The sequence below is a fragment of the Frankliniella occidentalis genome, unplaced genomic scaffold, assembly GCF_000697945.3.
Source record: "Frankliniella occidentalis isolate FOCC.00 unplaced genomic scaffold, Focc_3.1 Scaffold59, whole genome shotgun sequence".
NCBI lineage: Eukaryota > Metazoa > Arthropoda > Insecta > Thysanoptera > Thripidae > Frankliniella > Frankliniella occidentalis.
The window spans coordinates 127,986-138,231 of record NW_026267189.1 but is presented as its reverse complement, the minus strand read 5'-3'; the positions used below and the strand labels follow the sequence as shown (position 1 = coordinate 138,231).

At 51.5% G+C, this 10,246-nt stretch overlaps 2 long non-coding RNA genes across 2 annotated transcripts in view; one reads left to right on the top strand and one right to left on the bottom strand.

The window, feature by feature from the left end:
• LOC127749497 (uncharacterized) overlaps positions 1 to 4,140 on the bottom strand; it is a 20,655-nt gene extending 16,515 nt beyond the window's left edge. The window contains exons 1-2 of the long non-coding RNA XR_008011194.1: positions 4,030 to 4,140; positions 1,973 to 2,186 (exon numbers count right to left, since the gene is read on the bottom strand). This is a non-coding gene — a long non-coding RNA (uncharacterized LOC127749497). The remainder of the gene's footprint in view (positions 1 to 1,972; positions 2,187 to 4,029) is intronic.
• The window catches only part of LOC113211387 (uncharacterized), a 213,603-nt gene that overhangs the window by 115,948 nt on the left and 87,409 nt on the right, over positions 1 to 10,246 (top strand). Inside the window, exon 5 of the long non-coding RNA XR_008011193.1 lies at positions 4,050 to 4,352. This is a non-coding gene — a long non-coding RNA (uncharacterized LOC113211387). The remainder of the gene's footprint in view (positions 1 to 4,049; positions 4,353 to 10,246) is intronic.

The following is a 10,246-nucleotide window of genomic DNA, read 5'->3' as shown; positions in this document are numbered from 1 at the left end:
ACCCCGCCCCTTTACCCAGGAAGTGAGTCAGCATGCAAGGAGGCCCGCTGATTAAGCTTCTCGGATTGCACAGTTGTCATTAGCGGGACGGCAAAGCAAACCTCCCCTACTTCGACCGACCCTCTCTGAAGGTAATTTCGCCCCTCCCCCGTCCAATAAGACGCGCGGGATTGTCGCTGGCGCTGCCGGCCTGGTATGTCGCATGCGAGTCGCATGTGTTGTGCCGAGATGCATGGGTAGATAAGGGGCGCCTCCCACTCCCCTCCACTCGCTCTCAGCCATTCTCTCAGGATCGGCAGGATTATTTGCTTGCAGTGCCCCCTTAGGGGCCTGGCCGAGGGCCCAGCCCCTGCTGGACATGGCTCGGCGCCCCTCTCTGTGATGTCCTTGTGAGGGTCCTCCAGCTATCCCTTGGACAGAGAGGTCCGTGCTCCGCTCACACGCAGGCACATGCGGGTGCCCCTTGGGGGGTACTTCCCTGGGGCCTGAGGAGGAGGAGGGTGGTGGGGAGGGCTGGAAGTCAGTGGGGAATGGTCCCCGGGGAGGCTCGCATGGAACGCCTCCCCCCGCCCAAGACAAAATTTATGCCGGAGTCGCTGTGCCACAGTGTGGTGTCACTGCGGTCGCCAAGGGGCCTGAGGGGTCGGCTTGAGGCCCCCGGGGCCTATGTGCACTGGAGTGGAGGCCTCCTACCCCCACAAGCCGGGGCGGGGCGTGGCGGGGCGAGGCAATGTCTCTCCCGGCTGTGTGATGTCGTCCGTGACGCACCAGGGGGCCTGGGCCCGGCCGGGGCCCCACCCCAGTACTGCTCTCCAGGCGACGACGCCTAGGGCTGTGCTTGATAAGGTGGTGGTCTGCTGAACCACTCGACACGACCAAGGCCGCGCGCACAGTCTCAGTAACCATGTTTCCTACAAGTTTCCATTCGCCTCTGCATCTTTGAACTGACAATGAATACTAATACTAAGTATTATTTTTAATGCATGGAAATCGGGCAAATTTGCCCAGAATTGGCGTTTATGGCGTATAATGATCAATCTGCCGGCTGAGGCCAACCGACCGTCTGATGGCCTGGCCCAGGTGGAATGGAGCTCGTCTCGCACAGCTCTACCCGGTGCGGCAGGCCCTTTAGAGATTACACCTGACTGCTTAAGTGCATGCCGCAATAGTGCCCTGCCGTGCCCATCAAAACCCATCAGGCGCTATCAGCGTTATGGTTCCAAGTGCTATATAGATTATAGCCCGCCCGAAACCCCCCATCAGGATCATCACTTGTCCGTCGTCGTGCCAAATAAAGCCAGAAATTGTTTTATTATTATTTTAAGTTTATTTGAATGCACGCTATTTAGACATCCGCGCACATTTCTTCACTTTGCAATGAAAGCGACTTTTCCCGACGGGTTTCTTTTTCACTAACTTTTGATTCATCGCGCTGTCTCGAACCCGCGCGTCCTGGCGAAAGTGACGGGCCACTCGGAGCGATTTGCGGTTCCGTCGCGGAATTAATGGAGGGAGGCGGTAGACTGCATTGACGTTCCTTCAGGAGTTCGGAGTGGCAGACTCATGTATCATTCACAGAGCTCAGGCGCGGCCGACGACCTAAATGCACTGCAGGCTAGAAGGGGGAATGACCTGATGCAAATGAGCAGTGATTCTCTTCTTGCAGTGACTTTCAACAATAAGAAAGAGTACAAAAATACACGTTAAAGCCGCACTTATCTCCAACTAACGTTCGCCTTTTCCCAGAGCATAACCAGAGAAACTTTCTGAAAATGTGTTTGTCACGACAACATGATATCGCACTGACCGCCATTGCTCACGATGGGGTCGGCCGTTAATTTCGAACCCCCGATGACCACTCATCACTTTGTCCGACGTTAAGGCGTCCCGCACAAGACAAACTGGCCCTGCTGCGCGTCACCATCCATCTCCATAACTCCTCTGGAGCCACTTACACGCCGTGCGACATTACCTCCAGGTGAACGCGTGCCGCCGGAGCCGCTCCTGGAGCCTCCAGCGCGGCGGCGGCGGTGGCCAGCACGCACGGTGGACGCGTTGCCTTTATCCGGGTGATCCGACGGGTCCGGCAGCGGCGAGCAGCTCGCGCACGCAGGAGCAGAAAGGACGGTGACGACGACGGCGGCGGCGGCGGCGGCGGCGGCTGGAGTCCGGCTGGAGCAGTCCACCTGGAAGCCAAATTGCAAAGCCATGAATCACGCGCGGGATCGCTATTTTATTTGCATGTTGATAGTGCGCGACGCAGGGTGCGTTGCGAGAGACGGACGGGCTGACCCCTCTCGCTGCGGAGGTGGTATCAGCAATGCAAATCCTTGCATCCGCCTCATTCTAAGGAGCAGCGCACATAATAAACGTGATGTACGTACACACACACAACTCGCCAGGAAAATTGCGTAATAAAAATACCCGGGTATATAAGGAATATATGTATCGCCGCCGAGACCGTGAAGTTGTTGCGACCACAAGTAATCCGGCGTGAAACGTTAAGACGAGCGCGCCCCCTCGGCAGCCTGCTATATATCCTCGCAGCGCAGCAGCACGCACTCGACTTGCGTTTCCAGTTTTCCTCGCCATTTTTGCCCGCCTGCCAACCACACGTGTGCGTCTCGCGCGGGGGTGGAGGAGAGTAGTGCTCGATGGTTGTTTACCCAGTTTGCATGTCATTAACGCCCACGCCGCCGCGGCATTGACACGTCACGCATCTCGACTTGAGAAACACATTGGCTCGCAAACAACAACCGGTCGCGGGCACGCACTACTCGGGTAGTAAAACAGGCGCAGTCGGTGCAGGTTAGTCAGGAAGTACAGTGCGGGAGAGAATCTCACAAGAAAGGGCGGCCAGAGCAGCAGGGCAGTCTCCTTCCTGCTGTGCGTGCCTCGCAGCAGCTGGGCGGCCATCACTGTGCGGCGGCGCCGAGTCCGCCTCCCGGCCGAGCGCCGGGCGGGCAGCGGAGCCCCCGTCCGCCGGCCATTGCTGCGGCCCGGCTGCGGTCCTCCCACGCGCGGTGGCACGAGCGAAACTCCAGCGTCATGACAGCGACAAAATGATAGTTTTGAGCCGATAGTGTATGATTTTCTGCTATTCATTCTTATGAACGGGCTCCACTCGGCACGACTGCCACGGCTAGAAAGCTCAAAGAACCCTCGCCCTACACCCAGAAAAGTAGATACTTGATTTGAGTTCCGGCGCTTGACCAGTTGAGGCCAGGTACTTGTTCTGAGAATATTTTACTCAATTTGAGGTAAAATATTCTTAAACCAAGTCCCTGGCCTCAACTTGTCAAGCACCGGAACCCAAATCAAGTATCTACTTTTCTTGGTGTAAAGCAGGTCCCTTTTTGCCGACGTTAGAAATTTGCACTGCATGCGGCATCTTCAAACTCACATGTTCTGGGGACTTTCTGAAAAAAGCGTTGTTTTATTATTTTAAGGAGTCCTAGTAACGCGTTTCGTTTGCTGATTCCTATGACGATAGGCCAGTTATTTTGTTACCTCACAAAATTTTATAGATAAATCCCTGCGCTACTTCGAACGAAAAACTGTATGGTTACATGTGGCTTCTTTGACTTACAAGTCAACATGTCCCTGCGTGCTTGCAATACGAATTTGACGGTAGCCCAATAACGCGCAAGTTTCGCACCAAATTTCATTTTGAACTGTGCCTGGGGCTGATTATCCCCGAGGGTTTGCCAATCGTAGCTGACCAAAGGCGCGTTACAGCCTTGATGGATAGGCAATCCCCGCACGCCTGTATGCGGTACAACTACAAAAGTGCGCGGAGTTATAACATCCACCTGGCATGTTCTCGGTAATTTTTTGACTACGTCCTCTTTGAACATTGATGCCGTTTTTAGTGCACGCGTAATTTGTCACTTGTTGAATGTTCTTCTTTCTACAGAACAAACTGTTCTTACTCGTATACGCAACGCATACGCACACATCGACGACATTGGTTCGTTTTGCAAATTGAAAGGGGCTACTCTCTGCTTGCGATGAGTTTGGTGAACTAACCGTGCTGTTGACTGTTGCAGGTAGCCGTCGTGCCCGGGACCGCGCCCTCCCGTTTCTAAGGGTGTGCTGGAGCTTCTTCCTGCTGCCTACAGAAGATCCTTCCTCTCCGAGGATTGGGCCGTTACTGAGCCTTCAGGTGTGCTGTCCCTCCATGCCCGCCATGCAAATGCTCATTGGCGATGCAAAGAGTTGCAGCGGCAGCGGAAGGGGAAGGTGAAAAACCTGCCCCTCCTAGGTGCATCGCAAAAAAAATAGTCAGCGGCGAGACCAACGTCATTTCGTGGATATATCGAAGCGGGAGCCTGGCCCACTTTCTGCCACAGGTAAGTTGTAAAGGAATGGGAATTGTTGAAAAAATGGCTAGGGTTGGGTAAAGCGGTGGCCGATGTCGTGAATGAGCTGGCGATGGCAGTGGTGGTGTGACTGGCTGGCGAAAAAAATAGAGTCAACCGGAAGGCGAGGCCTTTGGAGGGAGCAAGGCAACAAAAGGTTGGTCAACTATTTCCGCGGATGGAACAGGTTAGTCTAGCTTCCTGGTCAGCGAGTGGACCTGCTGCTTGCGGCGTCGATTCTGTTGTTTTTTTTCGTGGAGCTGTCTTTTTTTGGCGTATGTCGATATTAGTTTGAGTCTGGGTTAACGTTTTCAGGTGCAAGTTTTTGCTGGATTTGGCTCGTTAGCCCGCGTTAGCCTGGTATTGAACGTGCGATTGTAATAAAATAAGGCTGTAACTGTTGTTCTAGAACTAGAACGTCGTAGAAGTATATCTGCACTGAAAAATTAGCAGTGGTACTTTTGGCCTATTATACGAGCTACACCAATAAGGGCACCCGCTTTATTCACAACACATTTAAACACACTGACGTAACACTGCGTATCACTCAATCCAGTGTGACCTGTCCCATTTGCTTAGAATATCATGTCATATTCACCGAAGTAAACGTGGTCGTGGCGCAAAAAGCGCTCAAACCTTTGAAGCCTGGTGGCATGGTGGAAAATTTACCTATCACAACACTTTATTTACTTGGTTCAAAGTGAATTTTGGAATCAGCCAAGCCTGATCTTTTGTCAAGAATAGGCTTTGCTGGGTGCGTGCACGCTATGACGTACTAGGTCCCCATGGCTTGTTTTGTTTCCACGGGTTTAGAGGGTGGCGTACCTATGTCCTTATGTTCCGTTGTGGCATTGTAGTGTCACTTTTTAAAAACAAATGTTTCACGAGTCACAATCGTTTACATAAAAGTGTAAGAGTCTCTCAGTTGCGAATAGTTCAGTATACACACCGAAGGTGTGTGAATACACCATAGGTTCGTCAATTCTCATTCGTGCACTTAAGCAAGTAAAAATGTGAATTTTCCTTGAAATTTCGCAAATTTGTACTTTCCACTGAAGAGTTGAAATTCCACACACGTGCAACACTCGAGACAGGGAAGGACAATTTTGTGTGTGATACATTGAAGCACATAGGTTTTCATATTGCGCGCAAAGCCCTCCCAATCAAAAATGCAGGTTTTGGAAGTAAAGCATAACCGACTTTGAGTACGGGGTCGACATGGTTGTGCTCTACCGTGCTCTACCACAGGCAATGACAATAAAGAGCTATCAGGTTCCACCACGACTCTGTTCCTTCGTAAATGATTCTCTTAACACCTTGTTCTTTCAAACCGACAGTACAGTAATTATACTCCGTATAAGTGCGTTAGTATTAGGAGTGTGTTGTGGTGAAGAGGTAAACGTTAGTGTGCTTTTTGAAACACAACCGCCGCTCCGCTCCTTGTCTCGCTCGCACTGCGCTTGCGGGAGGGACAAAGAGAGAGAGAGAGAGAGAGAGAGAGAGAGAGAGAGAGAGAGAGAGAGATAAGCTTGTGCCCCGGTGATGAATTGACTTCGCTTCCAATAAAATCGAATCATGGTGCGAGACCTCTTTTGTTCCGAGAGGGCGGTGGTGGTGGCAGAGGCGGCGGGGCTTTCCGGCCGCGATAGCATTTCGATCCATTCTGCGCTCTTTCGCGACACACACACAGGCACGCTCTCTATCACACACACACACACTGAGCGAAATGACGTGCTTTTCCTCGTCACACCCGGCTGGGTCTTAGGGGATGATACTCATATATTTTATGCGGCCCGTCGTGTCTTTCCTCCCTCTGCCCCTCTGCGGTTCAGAGCGAGGGTGGGCGCCTGGGTGCGCTTAGGTCCGCGGGTGGGGGGGCGCGGGCCGCCTGCTGCTCCGCGGCCCCGGATTGGGAGGAGGCACCTCTCCTCTCTCTAGGCGCATTTTTCTCATTGGCTGGTGCGGGGCGGGCTCCGCGCGGCGTGGGGTGGCGTTTGGGGTGGGTGCCGCCGCGGCCGGGGCGCCCGGGAGCTTTTTCGATCGCAGGAGAGGGTTGCGCGGAGCCCTCGTTCGCCCTCGCTCCCCCGCTCTCTCTCGCACCGGCTTGGCTCAAGCGCGCGCGCGGGGCCTGCCGCCGGCTGGAGGGGACCTCGGTCGCGGGCCTTGGCCGCGGATTGGTCGCTCGCCTCCCCCTACCCTCCCCCTTCGCCCCGCGCGCCCGGCACCCCTCCAGTGCGGCGCCTAGCGTATTCAAATTGGAGGGCCCCTGCGCGCTTCGCCATTCTTTATCGACGGAGTGTGTCCGCCTGCCTGCCTGCGGCTGCCATTTCATGGAGATTTCATGGCCTAGTTCGCTGATGAGGATAACTAAGAAAGGCTTTTCGCTCGAGGGCTGATGCTAGTTTAAGAAGGCTTAACTAATTTTTTTCTGTACCAATTTGGCAGAATTGTCTCCCTTTACCCCCGTACGCAGACTGTGCGGCTACGCGGCTTCGCGTACGGCCGGGTCGCCTACTCTCTCAGTTTTATGCGGTTAAAACTTGAAACTATTTCTTTTAGCATAGTTCTGATTGTTTTCGTCAAGTCGGAACTTGTATTCGGCGAGTCGTCAGTATAACCAGAATCTCGGAAATTGTGCTGTAACATGGGACATAGCTTGTCCCCCTCACCCCTGTACCCACTCCCGAAACGCCCTTCATCTTTCCCGTAACCAATACCGTTGCTCTGCCATAATTCTCGCCATTTTATTGCTTTTCTGCCCCTCTCTGTGTCGCGTGGCTGGATTCTAATCAAAAGGAATAAGCAATGCGATCGGCGCAAGTATGTAGCGGACGGCGCAGAAGGTCTCTAGGGGTGGCCCCCGCTGCTGCTGCTGTTGCGGGGCGCATATCAATGACGATATATCAAAATGTTTTGGCTGCGACTTGGTCCAATCGCTGCGACTCCATCTCGCACGCCACCGCTGCCGCTGCAGCCCCGCTTAAAATCATAATCCCCGCGCTGTCACGATTTGCCTCGGAAATCATTATTATTTGGTAGTCCAATCGCGGCATTGTCTATGGCTGGTCGGGGCGCTTGGAGCGCGGGGTCTGGGAGCAGGAGCGAGTGAGAGAGAAGGGGGGCTAATGGGCTCCGGGAGCAGAGGCGAACGAGACAGGCGATAGGCGTTGGGTGCGGGAGCGAACGAGACAGCCGATGGACTGCCGCGGGGATTATCGACAGATTCAGAAAACAAATGGCGAGGCAAAAGAGGCGCGGGTTTTCTAAATGGCAAGTGAGAGCTGCGGGCATCAAGTGGAGCGAGACTTCGAAACCTTATTATATTGTATACGCTCTCTTGTCAAAGTTTACAAACTGATGAGGTTTTGCAATTGTTTAAAACCGACTGAAAACTTTTGGACGTGCAAAGTTTTGGGCTGGAAAGTTCGTCACTTTCAATTCAAGTCCGTTTAAAGTTCTTCAAAATCTGTGATAGTTGCATGATTAAGTATCCAGCTTTCGCTTGTCTGTCCATAACTCGAGCAAGTTGTTAAACTTCCAGTCAATCATGCGGAGGGATGAAATGTGGTACCGAACGCTTGCAAGTGCTTCCAAGTGCTTCCAAGTGCTTGCAAGTGCTTCCAAGTGCTTACAAGTGCTTGCCTTACAAGTGCTTACAAGTGCTTGCAAGTGCTTACAAGTGCTTGCCAGTGCTTGCCAGTGCTTGCCAGTCCAGCTTATCAGATACAATTTTTCACAGCATGTGGTCCATATAGTTTTTACAATGATACTTGTGCATAGTAAAAAAAAAAAAAACAGAAAAAATTTATTTCATACCAATTATACCTGAATTTTTAAAGAACTGTTTGTTACGTAAGCTTAGGTGATGGACTATAGCACGGTGGATGTTAAATATATATTCACTTAAAACGACAAGTTTAGTGAGACTCGTGCCCTACTCAACCCGTGGTCATGTTAGAATGTCGAACGAGACAACATCAAATAGCCGGACCGTGCGAGGTGTTGTACGGGTAACGATACCATGCGCATTTATTGCACTCAACCCTTTTCGACGTATTTTTTCTGTCCCTTTTTCATTCTTTTTTATTTCACAGCCACCGAAAGTGTCGGCTTATCAGACCGACCCTCACGTGTTTTATTTTGATTCGCTGTGGGCCGGTTGGGGCCCCAATCACACTTTTGCTGTAAGGGCGCGATTTATTTACCCCGCATGATTGGATGCACTGGCCGACAAGAGAGAGAGGGAGAGAGTGGGAGAGAGGAAACAGAGTGAGAAAGAGAGTTAGTGAGGGATTATTCGGTGTCGAAAAAGGGGGTGGGGCGTAGAGTAAAGGATTAAGAGCCTGTAGCACTTTCCATCATGACCGTTCACTGCAGTTGGAAAAGATAGAATAGGTTTACAAAACTAGAGATGTTATCGCCGCTTAGTTTTTGTGAAGCTTGTACCGGTTGGTTTAGAGCAGACGAAGACAGGTGTTTTTGTACTCTCTTCTAGACCGAGGAAGTTGGCAAACCCGCAACAATGTGATTTCCACCCTGAAACACCCGGTACATGCTGTAAAACTGAAATACATCATGTACCGGGTGTTTCAGGGTGGAAATCACATTGTTGCGGGTTTGCCAACTTCCTCGGTCTAGAAGAGAGTACAAAAACACCTGTCTTCCTCTGCTGTAAACCAACCGGTACAAGCTTCACAAAAACTAAGCGGCGATAACATTTCTAGTTTTGTGAACCTATTCTATCTTTTCCAACTGCAGTGAACGGCAATGATGAAAAGTGTTAAGCGGTGAATATGCACCCAGAGAAGCATGTTCTTGATTTTTCCATGTACTTGCTGAACTTTAGAACATTGCACTTATTGTTTTGAGTAAACTTTACTTCTCACAAGCACAATTTTTACAAAACAATCACAGTATTTTTAAATTCAGCATTGGAAAGTCATGAACTTGCTTCCGAAGGTATGGTGATAATAGATGTGTTAAGGATAGCCCAATTTTGTGCGCAAATAAAAGCTATATACATATCAAATTTGTGTAAGCCAGCAATTTCATTTGTTGTTAAATATTCATGGTGCCGCATTGCCGTTTGAAATGAACTACAATTCTTTCTCTACCCTGGTGGTCCAAAGTGTCAAAGAGCCTTCAGGTCCTGCAGCCACCTGGTGTTTCGCGTCCCTGAAAGTTTCTCATGCCGCCCACTTCTCTCCCCGGCTCGCTCCCCTCGCCAGTCTCCCTTGACCGCCCGTCCGTACGCGAGGCGAGAGGGAACACCCATCGACCGAGCCGCCGAGTCGGTTGCCTCAGCCGCGCAGTCCCGCTGGTTCGGCGATCCTCCGCTAGATGGCGTTCGCGGCCCTTTGGAGCTTTCTCCTTCGCGCGGGGCGGCCAGTTGCAGCAGCGGCAGTCTAGAGTCGGCTCGACGCGCCCCCGCACTACTTCCACCTCGAAGGAATTGCCGAGGACAGGCTTGATCAGCGACGTCATGACTACTTAGATAATTGGGAATTTCAGTACCTGCTCATGCTCTTACAAAGTTTGACCAACTAAATCAATTTAGATTGAGGGTTGCCAAATAAATACAGGATAGTAGCAATTGGGCATATGAACAAAATATAAATTGTACAATAAAACCAGTTTTATATAACTGGTTATATCGTTTTTTACCAGGTACTTTACCAGAGTGGAAGGAGGGAAACGGAAAGGAGAAAAGTGAGGGGATGGGGGTGGGTGGGGGATGGGGGGACACAAGAGGCGCTGCTGCTGTCCCGAGGATTGCAAGCTCCTGCGTCTTTCAAAGAAATCGACTGCCATTGTCACAGCCCCGTCTTGAAAGTGCGGTGGCTTGTTTCCCCCTTCACTGAAATAAGAGGCGGCGCTGGGGGGAG